General features: G+C 48.3%; 1 protein-coding gene across 2 annotated transcripts in view; it reads left to right on the top strand.

Moving 5' to 3' along the window:
• The window catches only part of CRTAC1 (cartilage acidic protein 1), a 151,636-nt gene that overhangs the window by 80,231 nt on the left and 57,573 nt on the right, over nt 1–13,832 (top strand). The window lies entirely within an intron of this gene.

Genomic DNA, 13,832 nt, shown 5'->3' with positions numbered 1-13,832 from the left:
TCTGCACGCACATGCAAATCCTACAGCTGTATCGTGGCTTACATGTGTCCTTTCCTCTGACCTCCAGGAAGAGCAAATATTAATCGCCCCACTTTATAGATGAGGAAACTGAATCCTCGAGAATGCATGTAGGCAGGTTCCTTTATCAAATGTGGTGATGGCGGCTAGAAGAATAAAATACAGTCTGGGACTCCTTGGAGCTCACAGTCGTCTGTGCTCAAGGCTACACAGGTTATAATCATAATAATTCATTCTTTCAGAAATATTTGTCGAGCTCCCATTATGTGTCGGGCACTGAGTGTAGACGGAGAAGACAGACTTTCTAACTAGTGTTTGCTGAGCGTTTGCTCTGCGCTCAGCACTACACTGACAACTTACAGGCTTTATCTTCATCCTCGGCACCACCCATGGCAGAGGAGCCCGTAACAGGAAGCTGAGGCCTGGACCGACTGGGCGACTGGCTCAAAGTCACCCACACAACTGGAGAATTGCAAGCAAGGACCTGCCCTTGGGCAGTCCGGCTTGTGGTCCACACTCCTCACCAAGGAGCTGTGCTGCCTCTCAGCCTTTCTGTTCTCACATCAGGTCCCTTGTGCTTTCTGCTGCCCCATGTTGCCCCCACAGAACCCTCCTCACTCCCAAGAGAAGATATTCCCACTGCCTTTTTTTCCCAGTCACTCCAGATGGTTAGAGGCAGGCAGTTCCTATTCTGGATCCAAAATGTGAAACGCCTGTTCTTGCTTGTCCCCACCCTGAGCCAGCCCCACCTGCACTCCACCTCTGCCTGTGCCTCTCCCTAGACTGGCTGTCAGCCCCCTGTCCCAGTGTCCCTGCTCTGCTTGCTTCACTGCTGGTGTTGTGTCTGTGTCTTCTTTGCAACCTCAGAGACAGATCCTGTCCTGCCCCTTCCCCTCTGCCTCTCACCACCCCTCAAGTTGTCCAACTTCACCCTGCCTGCCCCATTTACTGTGGAAAATGGCAGTGTAGTGGCTCCTCAGCTAAGGACCTCACCTTTTATTTATTCAATGAGCAGATCGAGGTCTCTGGGCATCAGCTCTGTAGTCTTCCACCCATCCTATCTTCTTACCCTTCTGCATTTCCTCTGTCTTCTCTGAATTCCAAACCTAACCTACCTGCTGGTGCTTAGACTCTTCCTCTCAACCTTCTATGCTTCTTGCTCATGTCCCTCTAAATCCCTCTTGCATCTTTTCTTCTTGCCTACAAACATGCATAGGTCTCAGAGCTTGCTGATCCCATCCCATCACTCATTTCTCTGTGTTCTGGCCAGTATCCCAGGCCTCCCTGAGCCGTTCAGTGAGTTATCTGCATGGCTCCTCCTCCTCTCTCCTATGCCCTGGATCTAGCTCCTCTCTCTTCTGTAATGAGCAGCTTCCTTGACAGTTACCAGGAGCTTCCAAACTGCCAAATCCACTCTCCACTTCCAGCGCTTGGCCTTTTGGACCTCTTGGGAGCACTTGGTACTGTTGGCCATGCCTGTCTTTTTAACCCTTGCTTTGCCCATTTCTGTGCCTTCTTGACCATGCTCTGTCTTAGGAGTCATTGCGGGCAAGGAACAGGAAGAAGTTTTTGGAATAATCCAGGGGAATTTCCATCTTCTGCACTATTGTTACAGGTCTCTCCCCTGACCCATCCTTCACTCACACAGCCACCAGACAACACTCTGCAAATCGGCGCTTTGATGTAATGGTACCCCTTGTTCAGAATTCTTCAGCCGCTCCCCATTTCCTGCCAGATAAAACCTAAACTCTTGGTTTACACGTCACATCTTCCACTGTCTTCGCTGCCAGGTACTCTCCAGCTTGCTTCTACTTTTTTCCATGATTATCCAATACACACCTCTGTGTTATTCAGTAAGTCTATTTTCTATTCCCTAACCATAATTTTTTCTTCTCTGATCTGCTTCATAATTCACACTATTTCTTTTATAAATGCCTAAATCGTATGGGACTCCCCTGATAGTTCATGGGTAAAGAATCTGCCTGCCAATGCAAGAGACACAGGAAATGCAGGTTCAATCCCTGGGTCAGGAAGATCCCCTGAAGGAGGGCATGGCAACTCAGTCCAGCATTCTTGCCTGAGGAACCCCATGGATAGGGGAGCCTGGTGGGCTATAGTCCATAGGATCACAAAGAGTCGGACATGACTAAAGCGACTGAGCACACAAATCCTATATCTTCTGTCAAAATTCTGTATACCCTTCTAGTTCTAGATCAAATGAACCTTCTTTATGAAGACTTTCCCAGTGGAAGTGACCTGTCCTCCTCTGAAAGCTTGGGCTTGGGATGACTCCTTTTTTGGCATATTAAGTTGGAGGTTGTCTGAGCAGAGAATTCCTCATGTGCCATGCAATATGCCCAGTCTGAAAGTAGGATTCCAGAAGGGGGAATGAACTCACTGAGAATGATTGGTTTATCTTTTTTTTGCTCTTAGAGAAGAGTCTAGCATCTGTAAGCAACTTGCCCCACCATTCTGCCACTAAACTGATCCATCTTAATCAAACGAGAGACAAAGACCAATAGCTTTTTAAGTAAATCTTCTAGGTAGTTATAGCAGGAAGGAGAGAAAGTTTGAGCAGACATTTAAAGTATTTTGTAACCTAGCAGTTAAACATGATCTGTCTTAGTCCACAAGTTGATCACCAAGTTGGGCCAGGGCTCCCCTTGTGTCCCTCCATACCCCATGCTGGGCTGTCACTGCCAACTCTCAGTGCCCTCCCGCCTCCCACCGCCAGCATGCTGCCTAGAACAGAGGCCCGAGGAGGAAGTTAAGAACTGGACCCATTTCTAGAACCTAGTGAGTCAGTTATTCCACTTTCTCTGTTTACCTCTTTCTGGGGCCCCTGAGGGGGAGTGGGGGGACCTTGAGATGTATCTGAAGGACACAGGGACTCAGTGGTGCCAGGGAATTGCTGCCTTCCATCAGTAGGCCTGGCAAGTCTGTCTCCAGAAGTACAGGCCCAGATGAGCCACTGTCTCTATAGAGACACACAGCTCATCCTTCCTGGCCCTTCCCTTCCTATAGAGACATGGCTCCTGAGCTGCTGCTTTCATGAGCACTGATCCCAGCTGAAGGCTGTCAACCATAGGCTCCAGATCCTGGCTCAGAATGGACGTGTGACACAGCCTGGGCTAATCAGGATGCTTCCCTGGGGTCTTTCACATCGGAGCTGAGGAAAATAAGCCTCTACTCTATGTTGAAGGTGTGAGTCTGAGCGTGTACACAGGTCATGCCTTGCAAGGAAGGATGGTGTGAGGGGATGAAGCTGACAGCAAACAGGGGAGAGGCCAGGGTAGAAGAAGTCCTGACACCCTCCTGGTCAGAACCCTGGTTCCAAGCACCCCAAGGCCTCGCTGTGCCATTGCTCTTGGCAGGTTGGACACCTGAGCCAATCCTTTTTCAGTTAGTTCAGGTGGAGTGTTTGCTACTTGCAAAAGAATCCTGATTAACCTAGCCTCTGTCACTCAAATCCCTCCTTTGGTAGTTTATAGAATTCCTGACTCACCATCTTCCTCTTCTCTTGAGAAATAAACCTGCCCGAGGGATGGAGTCACAATCTTCACCATCACCGCCCTCATCATCATCACAGCAGCACCATCAGCATCAGCACCTCGACCTGTCTCTTCCTGGCGTGATCCTAGGTATGGAGGGCATGGAGCTGCAAACTGTAGTCTGCCTTCTGGGTGCCTCCATGCTCATCAAAATATAGGAAACTCCAAGGGCACAGAGCACTTGCTGAGCACAGATCTTTTTTGGAACAAGGCATAAATCAATCAATCTGCGTGGAGCTTTCACAGAACATAGACACTCATCACTGCAGATTATTCTGACCTTTCAGTGCCAAACATCCCTTTCTGGAAAAACCATCCACCCCTTAGGACAAAAGGTTTTTATCCTCATCTTTAAGTTACCCTCTTTGCCCTGTGTTTATGGAGTCTTCTCCCCCCTGGTTAGCTCCTAGTTCAGGATCAAATTTGTTTGTTTCTGGGATGCCCTTTCCGGACTTACTCAATTTACCCCGGTGTAAAATCCCCAGCTCCAGATTTCTCATCATGGCTCGAAACCTCCCATTAACAAAGTCTCCATTCCTTAAACTGATACCTGGCCTCTGGATATGTCCTCTTCTGGGATACAATATGTGAATCTCCTGTTGGAATGCCTTCCCAGATGTTTTCTGGTCCTATTTAACTTCAATGGCTTTCAAAGAATTAAGCTTGTAAAAAGAAAAAAGTGCACTATACCCAATTCCAAAGAAATGATCCATGTTCAGGGTTGTGCTTTCCAAATGGGAAACAGATGTAGCTAGAAACCAAAGAATTCAGAAGAGGAGGGAAAAAAATAGGGGTTTCTGGACTCCTTGTATTTCTCTTTACGCCTCCACCCTCAGGCTCTGCACAGACCCTCAGATATTCTGAGATCTAAGTATCAACTCAACAGATCCAGGCCTCCCTTAGGAAGACCTGCCTACTGTGAATTCAAATGGCTATCTTAGAGAATTCTACTGATTAATGAGTATTGTTTATTCCTACTTTGCAGGGGAAATTCCTCTTCCCCTTAGGTCTGAAATGATTGGGCATTGTTATCTACTCTCTTGTCCAAAAATGTAGTTAGTTAAAAACAAGTTATCCTTTCTCACAATGCTGTGGGTGGGGAATTAGGGCAAGTTCAGCTTGGGGGGATGGGCGGGGGGGTGGTGGGGGCGGCTCTTCTGCTCCATGTGACATCAGCTGGTATCACCTGCTCAGCTTCAATCAACTGTCAGTGGCGCCAGGCTGGGCTGGAAGGCCCACAGAGTCTTTGCTCATTTAGCTGGTGCCTCATGCTCTTCCATATGGCCTCTTGCTGGGGCTAGATTGCCCTTCCCCAGAGCATGGAGGTCTCAAGGAAGTCAGATGTCTCACTTGGTGACTGGCTTCTCCCAGAGACAACGTGGAAGATGATGGGCCTCTTTAAGGCTAGACCCAGAACTGGCCCACATTCTGCCAATAGAGTCAAGTCACAAAGCCTGAGTCAGGGGAGGCAAAAGAGATTTCACCTCCTGTTCGGTGGATTAACATGTGCATATAAAGAGGAAAGAAAATGATCTCCAGCCATCTCTGGAGATCAGCTGCCACATCTCTTTAACCACCTCACTCACTCAGAGGTCACATGCTTATTTCTCAACCTTAGATAAAACCCATGTATAGAATACTCTTCTCTCTTTTCCCCTACAGATTGTTTCGCCTCACAATCTCCATTCTAAAACCTAGTATCTTCCTTCCATTCAACTTATGCTCTCCCTGAATACTTGTTTCAGAAAACTGTATTCCCAAGCACACAGCTCAAATTAATTTTTATTAAAACTTATTTTAATTTTATGTTCTGTTATGATAATGATCGCTAGAACTTGTAATATACTCATATTATAAGTTGACAACCCTTTAAAATCTCTTCTGCAAAGTGCCAGATGGCAAATATTCTTTACTTTTGGGCCATATAGTCTGTTACAACTGCTCAGCTCTGTCATATAGGAAAATCAGCCATGGAAAACATGTACATGAATGAGCAGGTTTGTGTTTCAGTAAAACTTTATTTACAAATATAGGCAGCAGGCCAGACTCGGCACAAAGGCTTGGTTTTGTTGATATCTGCTTTAGACTAAGGGATCCATCTGTCTTTCAGTATATTTTATCCAATGATTAGTTGTCTGACTTTCAGAAAGTCTGAAATTCACTTTATTCCTCTATGAAATAAGGATATTGAAGTAACCTTCAAGAAAAAACAGTTAAACCAGATATGGAACAACTGACTATTTCAAAATTGGGAAAGGAGTATGATAAGGCTATACATTGTCACTCTGCTTATTTAACTTCTATGCAGAGTACATCATGCAAAAGGCTGGGCTGGATGAATCCCAAGCTGGAATCAAGATTATCAGGAGAAATATCGACAACCTCAGGTATGCAGATGATACCACTCTAATGGCAGAAAGTTAAGAGGAACTAAAGAGCCTCTTGATGAGGGTGAAAGAGGAGAATGAAAAAGCTGGCTTAAATCTCAACTTTCAAAACTAAGATCATGGCATCCAGACCCATCAGTTTATAGCAAATTGAAGGGGAAAAAGTGGAAGCAGTGACAGATTTTCTTTTCTTGGGCTTCAAAATCACTGCAGATGGTGACTGCAGCCATGAAATTAAAGGACACTTGCTCCTTGGAAGGAGAGCTATGAGAAACCTAGGCAGAGTATTAAAAAGCAGAGACATCATTTTGCTGATGTAGGTCCATATAGTCAAAATTATGGTTTTTCCAGTGGTCATGTACAGATGTGAGAGTTGGACCACAAAGAAGGCTGAGCACCAAAGAATTGATGCTTTCAAATTGTGGTGTTGGAGAAGACTCTTGAGAGTCCCTTGGACTGCAAGGAGATCAAACCAGTCAATCCTAAAGGAAATCAATCCTGAAAATTCATTGGAAGGACTGATGCTGAAGCTCCAATACTTTGGCCACCTGATGCGAAGAGCCAACTCACTGGAAAAGACCCTGATGCTGGAAAAGATAGAAGGCAAGAGGAGAAGGGGATGGCAGAGATTGAGATGGTTGGATAGCATCACTGGCTCAATGGACAAGAATTGGAGCAAACTCCAGGAGATAGTGGAGGACAGAGGAGCCTGGTGTGCTGCAGTCCACAGGGTGCCAAAGAGTCAGACACGATTTAGTGACTGAACAACACTGAAGTAATCAACATTACACCACACATCTTTAAAAAACCTTTGAAGGGAATTCCCAGAAAGGCCACAAGATGAGTTGTTTCCCTGTGACAATGTCTCAGAGGTCTGCCGATATTTCCACAAGTTTGCATCTTTCCAGGGGTCTCGCTGTCTCCATAGGTCTGCGTACCCTGCCTTCTGTGGGTCTCTCTTTAAGAGTGAGTCTCTTTCACTGTGTTTACAGTGTTTTTCTCTCTGTTCTCAGGGTTTTACTGCCCCTCAATTTCAATTTTGTACATTCTTGTGTGTCTCTCTTGCATTCAGATTTTTCTGTACATCTATCTCATTTCCTGCATCTCTTCTTGATTATGATGTTGGATAGCTATATACTTTTTCATGATTTCCTTTTTAATGAAAAAAGTTCCCTATTCTTAATTTTCAAAACAGTATATTTTTCAAATTTTGGAAAATTTTCTGTTTATGTACAATGAGAGATGTGTAAACTATTTAGCACGGTATCCAGTGTGTAGCAGGTACCCAATAAGCATTACATCCTTTTATCTGGCTTCCCCTTTATGTAGCTGCCTAAGTTATTTCTTTTTTTCACATGGGTCAACAATTTTCAACCAGAAAAAAGGTTGGTCCTCTGTCTTTATCTAGAAGACCTTGCTGTTCTCTCACCCTCACCCAGGACACCCACTCTCGACCCACTCCATGTCATTACCGTGCTTATACATATTTTGGGAACTAATGAAGGTAGAAGGTCGAAGTCCAGGCAGTAGACTGGAGGCTCAGTTGGCTTTGCTTAGCCACCCAGTGATGATCTGGTACTTCCTGCAGGCTGTTTCTCTTTCATTCGCTCTATTAAGTATTAAGCACTCGTTATGCCCTAGGTGATGGGGAGACTGAAGTGAACGCAGCTCACAGTTCCTTCCCTCCTGAAGCTCATGGGTCACAGGGAGAACTGGACGATAAATAAGTAGCCAAACCAGAGTAGAGCAGAGGATGCAGCGACTGGAACGTAGGCGAGGGGAGGGTCTCTCGGAGATGCCTTTCAAGGTGAGACCTAAAGAATGAAAAGAAGCCAGCCCAGGAGGGAGATGGAGGGAGAATGTTCTGGTCAGAGGGCTGAGACCGTGTCTGCTGGACCATCAAGAACTGAAAGGAAGCTGGTGTGTCTGGAGGAGGTCAGCGAGGCAGGTGGACCGAGTCAGCTCCCAGGCCAGGCGTGACAAAGGGTCTGGGTTTCATTCCAACATAATGGGAAACCACCACAGGGTTTTAGGCTGGAGAGTGGCTGATCTGATTTATGTGTTAAAACGATGACTCTGGCTAGGGTGTGGGGGAATTCGATTCGTGGGGGAAGTGGGGAAGCAGAGAAAGGAGGCTCTCCAGAGATAGTGGCCATGGAGGAGGAAAGAAGAGAAAGGATTTGAAATATTTTAAGAGGCAGAAATGACGGGATTGACTGATGAATCCGACGTGGAGACAAGAGGGTGGGAGAACCAAGGCTGACACCAGGCTTCTGGCTTTGGTACTTGGAGGCCCATTGCAGGGAGGAGGGGGGAGGAGCGATCAATAGTTCCATTTTGGACGCATTCTGTCGGAGATGACTGTGGTGCGTGCAGGGGAAGATGTCAGTTAGGCAGTCGGATATATGAGTCTGAGCTTGGACTGGGGATTTGGGTTGGAGATATAAATTTGGGAGTTGTCAGTCATGGGAATGGATAGTAAGCCCTGGTACAAGGGGACAGAGAGAGGAGAAAGGAGCCGTGGACCAGACCTGGGGACTCCGACATTAAGAGGCAGAGAAAGGAGGAAGCACCTATAAAGAGGAAAAAGGGGAGAAACCAGAGAGAAAGAAGGAAAGCCGGAGGAGGATGGCATCCTCAGAGCCAAGAGAGCAGAGTATTTTTAAAAGGCAAGTGGCCGAGAGCGCAGGCCACTGTGCCAGGTACTGCTGAGCGTCCCCACGAGAAGGGAGTGAAAAGGCATCCTGTTTGTGGCCTCATGAAAGCCACCAACGGCCATAACAAGTTGAGATATAAATTTGACTGGAGTTAGATGAGTCATATAAACATGACTGGAGTTGAGGTGGAATGTGGATGGCGCATGTGCTAAGTTGCTTCAGTTATGTCCAACTCTGTGTGACCCTATGGACTGTAGCCCGCCAGGGTCCTCTGTCAATGGGATTTTCTAGGCAAGAATACTGGAGTTGGTTGCCATGCCCTCCTCCAGGGGATCTTCCCGACACAGGGATCGAACCCCTGTCTCAGGCATCTCCTGCATTGGCAGGTGGGTTCTTTACCACCAGCACCACCTGGGAAGCCCGGAATGTGGATTGGGGTAAGGTAAATGGGCGGCGAGAAAATGGAGACCGCTTGTGAAGACAACTATTTGAGTTTAGTGACAAAGGAGAATAAAGAAATGTCTCAGCAGGTGAGAGATCACGGGTGGGATGTTTGGGGATGGGAAACATTATTGTGTGTTTGGAAACTCAAAGTGATCACTCTGGAGGGTGAGAGATGGTGCCTTGGCTTTTTTTTAAATAATGATGAGAACTTACAATTGTGTAACTCTTCACAGTTTACCAAGTGTTACACTGGCTTATCTTCACAGACTTGTAGATGAAGAAGCTGAAGCTTAGAGGAACTGAGTGACAAGTGCAAGGTCAGAGCCAGGAAGTGGCAAGCCCAGGACCCCACGCCCAGGCTCTCTTCTTGGCCTGACCCCCAGGCCCCTCCCTGTCCACGGCAGTGGACTGGCACGAAACTTGGCCAGCACACACACAAGAATGGGTCATGCCCCACTGGTGTCTCGCAAGCAGATTTTTAAATCTCCACCAAGCCAATCACTTGTACCTGCTGGCCTAGCCTTTGATATTATAAAGCTGCTTTTCAAGAACAGGGAATCCTGTCCCACTTCCTAAGCCTGTTCAATTGAGCTTCAAAGCCTCCTGAGTTTCTAGAAGTGCCCAACAAGCTCAGGCAGGTGTTAAAGGAAACGTGAAACCCCATGTACCTCACATCCATCTCCCCACCCCTGTTGTGGGAACTGACACCCCAGAGGGACCGTGACTAACCTCTCACACCCCCGTCTCTAGATCTGTAAAATCCTAGGACTGTCACGAGGATGATATGAAGTAGGGGTTATAGAGTACTTGGAAGGATGTTTGGCACACGGTGACTGCTCTGTGAGTGCCCGTCTTAATGCTTTTCCTGTATTCGCTCACCCAGTCATTCAGACACTTGCTGGGCACCTTCTCTCTGCCAAGCATGGCTCTGCTGCTGCTAAGTCACTTCAGTCGTGTCCGACTCTGTGCGACCCCATAGACGGCAGCCCACCAGGCTCCCCCGTCCCTGGGATTCTCCAGGCAAGAACACTGGAGTGGGTTGCCATTTCCTTCTCCAATGTATGAAAGTAAAAAGTGAAAGTGAAGTCACTCAGTCGCGTCCGACTAGTAGTGACCCCATGGACTGCAGCCCACCAGGCTCCTCTGTCCATGTGATTTTCTAGGCAAGAGTACTGGAGTGGCTTGCCATTGCATGGCTCTAGGCGCAGCAAATGCAGAGATGCACACACATTCTTCCTGGGCTCAAGAAGCATGTGTTTTAATGAGGGGAAGCGATGTTGGAACACAAACAATTCTGCCTCGAGGGAATAAGTGAGGTGCAAAATGCTGTGGGTGTCCAAACAAGAGAAGATCACATCTAGGCCAGGCAGCTGGGGCAGGCTTCCTAGGAGGAGGGGAGGGCGGGGAGAACAACCCCCACCTGAAAGGCCGGGTGGTAAGGAACCAACTAGAGTGTCAGCTCCGTGGAGCAGAGTGGGAGGGGATGAGGCTGGCTGTCCTGGGGGGAGACTATGAGCAGCTCTGGTATCAGGGCAGCAGAGCCAGCCAAGGGAAGCCCTGGTGGAAGGAAGGAGTGGCAACTCCATGGCCCACCCCCAGCCTTCTCCCCGGGTTGCTGGGACCCCCTGTGTAGGAGCCATTGGTTTGGTTTTGTGTCTGTAACCCCTAGGGGTAGTGGTGGACACAGGGGCCAAAGTGTCAGGTTTCATCCCAGGCTGCCTTGTCGGATTGGGGAAGACTCTGTGGTACCCTGAGCCAGCCTGGCACCTCCACCCCTCTACCCCTTAGAGAGTACTGGGACTAGCACCCCCAAGTGGTTCAAAGGAGAGATGATCCAGGGTCAGCTGCTACCCCAGCGCCACCACTATGGGAGCTTGTGTGACCACCCACCAGCCCACATTCAGGGTGAAAGGTGTGGAGGCCATGACTTCTCCCACACTGGGAAGTGGCTCCTGGGGGTGGTAGAGACCTTCCAGAAGACCCAAGGGACAGGGGGTGCGAAGGAGGGGTGTCAGGGCTGGACTTTCTATGGTAGTTCCTCAACCATAGCCTGGAGGGTGGGGCCCAGCCCACTCTGTCTGTCCCCTGAGGTGAGTTAGACTCAAGGCCCTATTTTAAGAGCAACAGACCAAGAAGGGCTCTCACACAGCTTTTAGTCCAGTGCCTTTTAAATGTTGGCTCTGGAATCCCTTGTTTAAACTGCATTTTATGGAATGTGATGCATAAAATAAAATGAATGCATGTGTGTTTAGTGACTTAGTCATGTTCAACTCTTTATGACCCCATGGACTGGGATGTTTTCCGAGCAAGAATACTGAAGTGGGTTGGCATTTCCTCCTCCAGGGGATCGTCCCGACCCAGGGATTGGATTCATGTCTCCTGCCTCTCCTGCTGCATGGCAGGCAGATTCTTTACCTCTGAGCTATCGGGGAAGCCCCCAAAATAAAATGCATCCGCATAGAAGTGACTCTGGATGAAACTAAGCAAAGAGGGCCTGAGGCCCACCCCTACGTGTGGCCACACATTGTGTGACCCTGTGATTTAGTCCAACTCTCGTTTTGCAGAAGAGAAACTCAACCTAGAGAGGGGAACTGACCAGCCTAAGGCCCCAAAACTAACCTCTGAAAGAGTCAGGACCTGCAGAGAAGCAAATGAAATCAAGGATGAGAAAGTGTTTTATAAACTGTAAAGTGTAGGGTTATTATCTCCACTTTATGGCAAGTTCTTGGACATTTTCCCATGTTGCTACTTTAGGAGAGGTCACGAGAAAAAACGGACAAAGAGTGTTGGCATCACAGGCAGTGGGGGAAAAGCACAGGACTGGACCTGAAGACAGTCATTTTAGAAGCCTTATGCTGCCATGTACAAGCTGTGCAGCCTTGGACAGCTTACTTGCCTCTCTGACCCTCTGTTTCCTTTTCTAGAAAATCGCCTTCTTCACTATCTTCCTGGGATTACCAGGGTTCAGGTGAAGCAATGCCTGGAAAAGTGCTTGTAGCCAGGCCTAGGGTCCCAGAACTATACTGTATCATGAGGAGCAGTAATGGTGGTAAACAGAAGACCTGAAGGCTTTGAGGACTAGCGTTTAGCACCCGGAAGGCACTTGCTGTCCTTGAGGGCTTGAGCCAGCTGCTGACAGGGCGGGAACTCAAGTGTTCCGTCTCTGCTGCCTAGACACGTCCCATAGGTCATACAACACCCCGACATGCAGCCCTCAGACACTCTTTGTCAAGGCGTCTAAGGCACGACCTTCCATCACCGGGTGCTGACTCAGCCCCCAGTGAGCTCAGCTCCCCTTTCGCACACTATGGATGCCAGAAGGCGCCTGGCCAGTCATTCAGCACCCCCTAAACTTCACTGGCTCTGTGTCTTGATGACGAAGGAGAGGGCCAAATTGGATGTGTTTCAGGAAAGCAAGAAGTAATTTCTCTCAAAGACCTTGGAGAGTTCTTTCCTCCCTCCCCGCAGTGAGCTCCGCAGGGGACGTCCAGTGGCTGGCAGCCGAACTCTGCTCAGGATGCACACGCTTGGGCTAAAACAAAAGCAGGAGCCCGGGGACTAATGGATGGGGGTTGGAGAGCCTGGCAGGTGTTCCAGGAGGATGGAGGAGTCCTCAGACATTCCTGGAGGTGCTGCCTGGGGGTGACCTTGGTCACACCACTTTCTCCAGGTGGAAAGGCGACGGGAAGAAATCAACCACGGGACACCTAAGCCCTTCTGACTCAGCTATTGGGCTCTGAGGATCCACTCAGTCAAGAAGGATTTATTGAGCACCTACTGGGTACCAGGCACAGTGCCAGGCCTTGCGGAACAAAGGAGACAAAACGTTCTGCCCTCATGGAGCTGACATTCCAGCGGGAACAGAGAAAGAAGAGATAAAGAGGAAAATAGAAAATGATCAGCTAGTGGTGAAAACCACGGGGAGGAGAAGGAGGCTGAAGGGTAAGGGATCCTGGCTGATGGTGATTTCAGGAATGTGGGAAGGAGGGCCTCATCAAGAAGGGACAACTGAGTGAAAGTCTGAAGGATGTGAAGGAGGGAGACAGCCATGTGGATCTCAAGGAAAAGCGTCCTGGGCAGAGGGAATAGCAAGTGCGAGTCCTTGAGGTAAGAGCGTACAGCAGGGAGGCCAGTGTGGCTACAGGAGAGTCAGACAAGAGAGAGATGAGGACTGAGGAGCAATTTAATCTTTTGCTTTGTTCCTCAGAAAAAAAAAAAGATCCACCTGATGACTTTAGATGCATTCATAATGCTACCATTTTAAAGATTCATTCCAAACCTCAAGGACAAAGCCTTCTGCATTTCTAGGGCTCATTTACCTTAGAGTCCTTGGGACAGCAGAGAGAGCCTGGGTTCAAGTCCCAGTACCTGACACTAGCTATGTTACCTTGGGAAGGGCCTTCAACCTCTCTGAGCCTCAGTTACACTGCTAAAGTTCATCAGTTGCCTCATCTGCAAAATAGGTTAATAATGCAGCCACCCATGCCTACCTCTGCAGAAGGCAATGGCAACCCCCTCCAGTACTCTTGCCTGGAAAATCCCATGGATGGAGGAGTCTGGTAGGCATCAGTTCTTGGGGTCGCTGAGAGTCGGACATGACTGAGCAACTTCACTTTCACTTTTCATTTTCATGCATTGGAGAAGGAAATGGCAACACACTCCAGTGTTCTTGCCTGGAGAATCCCAGGGACAGAGGAGCCTGGTGGGCTGCCGTCTATGGGGTCACACAGGGTCGGACACGACTGAAGCGACTTAGCAGCAGCAGCAGCAGCATG

This window comes from Moschus berezovskii, chromosome 12 (genome assembly GCF_049115385.1).
Source record: "Moschus berezovskii isolate FMDL1 chromosome 12, NW_MosBer_1.0, whole genome shotgun sequence".
Classification (NCBI taxonomy): Eukaryota; Metazoa; Chordata; class Mammalia; order Artiodactyla; family Moschidae; genus Moschus; species Moschus berezovskii.
This window is presented reverse-complemented; position numbering and strand designations above follow the sequence as displayed.